The following is a 6,000-nucleotide window of genomic DNA, read 5'->3' as shown; positions in this document are numbered from 1 at the left end:
TTATAAAATAAAGGATATGCCCTTACAACAAAATCTTGAAGCCATACGTCACAGTTTCGCCACCCCTACTCTGCCAACTCCACTCAATAGGATCGCAAAGTTTTGAGCCAACAATCATGGCGGAAACAAAAATAACCAATCAGACGATGGCAGAAACGACAGTAGCCAATCAGACGTGCCGATGCTCAGTCGCTTTTTGGCTTCACCGATTTAATAGGATGAAGATACATATGGGCATCCTTTAAAAAAACAGATTTTTAGTTTTCCGGAAGGAAACCAAAGTTTCCGGTTTTTCCAGGGCTCTAAAGCACTAGCTACAACACCATTTCTTTGGCTTTGTACATTGAAGCTGCCCCCCTCAAAAACGACGGGCCCCTCCTACATAAAACTGCTGGCTACACCCCTGTAACTAACTCTGCGGCCTATGGAACCCGGAGGTTCAATGCCGCGTTCACAAAAGCTCTCCATTGACTTCTATCTTTAGACAATTGGATCCAGTTTCTAGTTTGTATTCCTATCTTTGCGAGATCCATCTTAATATTGTCCTCTCATCTGCGCCTAGGTCTTCCTAATGGTCGTTTTCCAATTGGTCTTCCAGTCAAGACTTTCAAAGCGTTTCTACTTTCTTCCATTCTAGCCCATGACCCGCCCACTTAAGCCTCCTAGACTTGATGACCCTAACAATGTTGGGTAAACCATATAAATTATGTAGTTCCTCGTTATGAAGTTTCCGCCATTCCCCATTCCCGTTCCTCTTGGGTCCGAATATTCGTCTCAGGATCTTGTTCTCAAATACTTTCAGTCTATGTCCTTCCTTCAGAGCAAGTGACCATGTTTCGCAACCATACAGAACAACAGGCATGATTATCGTTTTGTATATTTTAAGCTTCATAGATACCTCGCGACGACAAGAGATTTTGAACCGAATAGTAACACAAATTCCCTGATTTTAGTCGACATTTAATTTCTTCGTGAATATGATTTTCCTCTGTTAATACTGATCCTAGATATTTGAAAGTATCCACTTTATAAAAGTATTATTCAATATTTTAACGTATCCATAATTTGCTGTATTACGGTCCCGACGTACTTTCATGTATTTAGTTTTCTCTGCATTTACTTCTAAACCCATGTCCCTGCATGCGTTTAACAAGATCTCTGCATTTCTCTCTATTGTTCTCCTATCACTCCCTATTAAATTTACATCATCAGCATATGCCATAATCTGGTGAATACCGTTCAACTCTAGGCCCTGGTTTCTATCTTTGATCTTCCTTATAACGTATTCAGGGTCGGATTTAGCATTTTGGCGCCCCTAGGCCCAATAATTTTTTTCCGCCCCTGGTCTGGTTAAAGTTACTTTTCTAAAAACCTTTATTAAAAAATATATCAGTCCTATATGTTAATTGCTTAAACACCATTCCACGATGCAATTTTGTCATTGCAAGTTTTTTGAGGAATTTACTTGGTTCTGGGCTTAACAAAATACCGTTAATGTATTAACAAAAGATTGGTGAATAACTTTGGCTTTGTTCAATTTAGCCATTTGGGAAAATAATTTAAAAAAAAAAAAAACTCTGTAATACATTATAAAATAGTTTTAATCTCAGAAACACAGCTTACATGAAGTATTTTCATAACGTGACAGAAAAACTTTAAATCAGAATGCTTTATTAGCCTGATTTTTTTTAATCAATTCAAAAAATATGTTAAGTTATGGCTATTTATTTTTATTTCTAGATATTTTTTAATTTTTTTTCTCTCGGCCGTGCGCCCCCTGGGAGCTTGCGCCCATAGGCCCGGGCCTACCGGGCCTATTGGGAAATCCGGCCCTGAACGTATTCCAGAACAAAGTTGAATAGCAATGGCTACCACGCATCTCCTTGTTTCAGGCCATTTTCGACATGAGAGGCCGCGGACAAAAAATTTCCTACCCGGACTTTACTTGGGGATTCATTTAAACATATCTCAATTAATCTAATTAGCTTTCTCGGTATTCCAAGTTTTGTAAGAACGTTATATAATTTTTCTTTCCTAACCAAGTCGTAGGCCTTCCTAGAATCAATAAATAGTTGATGTACCGGGGTATTCCCACTTCTTTTAGAGTATTTGTTGATGATCGATTTCGTCTAAATCCGCACTGACAATCTCCAATAATTTCATCTGCGTATGGGGTCTTGCTAATAGAATATTTGAAAGGATTTTATAGGATGTTGGCAGAATAGAAATGCTTCGATAATTAGTTGAGTTGATTTTAGTTTAGCGTCCCTTTCAGCAGCGAGGCTATATGAGACGTGGACCTACTGATTAACGTGGAATCCGAACCACATGAGCTCCCGCCTGGAATCGAATCCGGGTCTCCCACGCCAAAAGGCGCGTACGCTAACCGCGTAGCCACGAAGGAGCTCTTCGATAATTAGTACAGTCAGTTTTGTCGCCTTTCTTATGATTTGGGACAATGATTGTTTCTTTATACTCTTGTGGCAATTTTTCCTTGTTCCAGATAAGGAGAATGAGTTTGTGTATCTTGTTCCATAATTTTTCGCCTCCAGCTAAAATTAACTCAGCTGGAATTTCGTCTACACCCGGAGATTTGTGTTTCTTTAATTTCTTTATAGCGATTTCTATTTTAAAGGGTGTCATCAAAATTTAATATGAGTATAATACGTCTTCCTAGCCTCCATTAGATAGTAAGTACATGTAAATATGTGCATTTGGTATAATGTGTTGTGGTCCGTCAAAAAAAAAGAAAAAGAAAGAAAGAAAGAAAGAAAAAAAAAGAAAAAAGAAATGAAGGAAAGAAAAAAGGACGTAATAGATCATTTTGCTTTCCACGAATGTATTCAACACCTATCATTTAGTTACGATCACATAATATTATTTGAAGAACAGAAAAGAGTTTGAATTTGTTGCACAGTGATACCATTGTTAGAATTAACTTTCATAATGAAGTAATAACCAAATCAAAGGAAAATAAAACCAGCCGTAAAACACGACAAAATTGAGCTAGAGACATGGTTATTTCACCAATATCCTCAGAAAAATAATTTCTACAACTTTCGGTTACTGTTTTAGATCAGAAACGTTATATTTGTATCTTAGTTCCGGCCGAAATAGTCCTCCACTTTATTCTCCTGGCAACATCACTCCATGGTCTACATAAGAGCAGCGCTGAAGGATACACGTGAAGCCTGTTCGGGTGCCACGTACTACTAAAGTGTCTTGCATAACTGTATTCCTCCCAGTGTTGGGAGACTCACAGCTCGGAATTATTCCAAAACCTGATCAGAAATATGCTAGATTCGGTCAAATTATGCTAGATCCTCATCAGGGCCGTGCCGGGGGAGGGAAGGGGCGAGCGGGACGACGGTCCATGGAGCCGAAGTAAGGAGGCGAAAAAGTCGGGATAGAAAAGGAAAAAAGATATGAAAAATTAATTAGAATATACGTATGGGGGCGTTGTTGTGTAGTCTTACCCCGGGCGCTGATTTTTCACGGCACGGCACTGATCCTCATAATTACTAATTCAGGGGATTTTAAAGAAAAACATCTCTAAAATTAAAAATTATAACTCAGGATGTAAAAAAGCCTTTCTATTTTTTCCCTTTTTGTTCCTACTGACCTAATTCAAACAAACAAAAAAAAAAAATACTGAAGTTCCAACACAAACTTTAAAACTTCAGGAAACTAGAGGTTTTTGTACCTTCTCATTGTTTTAATTTTGAAAGAAAATGACCTCGCTCTCAAAGGATTAGAAAACCCTGGGTGGAGCTACAAAAAAAAAAAAAAAGCAAAAATGCACCTCTGGGCTGGACTGGATCAAAAATGGCGAAAGACCTTTGAGTCACCTGGATTTGTGTGTTATATGTTTCATCTAACTTATTTTCAGAAACACTAAGTTGTTTTTACTCCCAACCTCCTTCTTTAAAGGCTTCAGTAAAGGGATGACCTTCCACCATTTTAAACTTGCTTCGACCAATAAGACTTTATGAACAATAAGATTTGGGCAGAATGCTAAAAGCAAGATGCTAGATACTAAAGACATGCGCGTTATGCTATATCTGGCACCGCTGATTCCTCCGCTTTGATTTGTCATCGAAGATATCGCTGAAGTGACAAAACAAACAGAAAGACAGAAAGAGAAAGAGAGGTAAAACACTCTCATGGGGGTGCTAGTCAGGGCTGGTTCAACCCTTCTGGAGGCTAGAAAAAATGTCTCCCATGCCAACTTCACTTAAAACATTTCTGCGAAAGTACAGTAGGAAAGTAAAGGAATATGTTTCATATTTTTGGTCATATTTTATTTTATGATGATGATTGTATGTTCATGATTCTTTTTAGATAGCCAGTTGAGATTTTGATCAAAGTGGAGGCTCCGGACTATACCCCCTTTAATCCGGCCCTGGTGCTAAAATATTAGTGAATATTTTTTGTGTGTCTAATAGCTACTTAGCTATGTGCGACCCACACCTGTATTTAGTAAATATTTTAAAGTTATGACAAACTCTTCATTATCAGGTAACCGGTTCGTCCGTGTAACCCGCAGTTGTAATGGGAATGTTAATCAAACTCAGTTTTCGTAATCAAGTATTACACTATACAATTTCAGTGACACGGTTGACATGGCTCAGTTGAAGCGACCGTACTAAAATGCAATATTTACTAGAAGAAGAAGAAAAATCTGGATAGGTATGTGTGTATGCATAATATTGTCAGCTACAGTTGCTTCATATACTTAAGAATATTTGAAGTTGGAATGGTTACCTGTAGTAGCATAGAATATGTATATTTTTTTACTGTATGTATAAAGGATGCTTAATAAGAAGATATTGATTCTTATGTTTTACCGGAGTGATGTGCACAGACACAGAAATCTAAGAGGTATTTTTTTTTTTTTTACTTGTAATTTACGGTAGTTAAAAAAACGTATTTTTTAAACCGCGTTATGTGTAGTGCGAGTATTTTTCCAGTTTATATCGTGCAAATATTTACTTTTGGCACAGCACACGAAATAATTGTTCAAAAATTAGAATTCTATCAATTTCTTTCTTATTGTTTCGTAAATGATTTGAGCTGCACGGCATGGAAATATCTCACATGGTATAGTTAAAATTCAAGGGTGCACAAGTACAATTACAATTATTTTACGATTTGCGTATACATACGAAGGCATTACTCGAGCAGACGGCTGTACCAAATTTTCACACATTTATTGCATTTTCCGGTTTCTTGCAGAGCATGCACTAAATAAGGAGCTAATGCATAAACCACAAACCAACTTGTGCTAGGTGGCCATTAAAAACACGAATGTTATCTAACCGAGTTAGGGTAGGGGCGCAGCAGGGGGCTCGAGTGCAGCAAGGGGATGCGTCCGTAGCAAGCATTCACATCAGCGACGGGGGGCATACGCGTAAACGATGATAGTGGAAAAATACATACCTGTGAATTTCGAAATGCCCAGTCCACACACACTTCCCTACAATACGAGCTCCAGTCACCAACAGTTAATGAGGTTATATCCAGTTCATTTTCTACTATTTCATATCTTGGATATGGCCAAATAGACCAATGTATAACAAGTGCCAATATTTTCTCTACAGTTCGAACCTTCAAATAAAACTACCTTTCACAGCTGATACACGTGTGTTACGCTGTCTTCCTTTCTTACCTGTATGACAGTAAAAAGTGTATATATTGCCTCTTTAGAATTTTTACTGGTTTTCCACACTTTGCACAGTTTATTTTACGTTTCAACATGCTATGGCGCTGCAAAAGCTTTATAATATTACGCTCTTTATCGCACAATTCTTTTGGGCATTTATTCCGAAGTTGGGCGTCCGCTTTCGACACGTTTTTTTGCTGTTATCTCCTTTCCACACTTTCTGCAATTTGTTATTAGGTTCATTAATCCGTGCTCTTCACAAACTTTTAAAAGATTTTGCTCGTTATCAACGTATTGCTTCACAAATGTTAAAACTGTTAGTTCATTGCCCTTGTACG

At 37.8% G+C, this 6,000-nt stretch overlaps 1 protein-coding gene across 2 annotated transcripts in view; it reads left to right on the top strand.

Annotated features, from left to right (window-relative positions):
• The first annotated feature begins 4,545 nt into the window (after nucleotides 1–4,545).
• The window catches only part of LOC145686340 (F-box/LRR-repeat protein 4-like), a 110,442-nt gene continuing 108,987 nt past the window's right edge, over nucleotides 4,546–6,000 (top strand). Inside the window, exon 1 of one of the 2 annotated variants that reach the window (XM_081759566.1) lies at nucleotides 4,546–4,689. The gene's annotated coding sequence lies outside the window, so the exon portion shown is untranslated. The other variant, XM_081759565.1, reaches the window with a different exon arrangement.

Source organism: Thermobia domestica, chromosome 5 (genome assembly GCF_964235325.1).
Source record: "Thermobia domestica chromosome 5, izTheDome1.hap1.1, whole genome shotgun sequence".
NCBI lineage: Eukaryota > Metazoa > Arthropoda > Insecta > Zygentoma > Lepismatidae > Thermobia > Thermobia domestica.
Note: the sequence above shows the minus strand (reverse complement) of the source record. Positions and strands in the feature narration are given on the sequence as shown.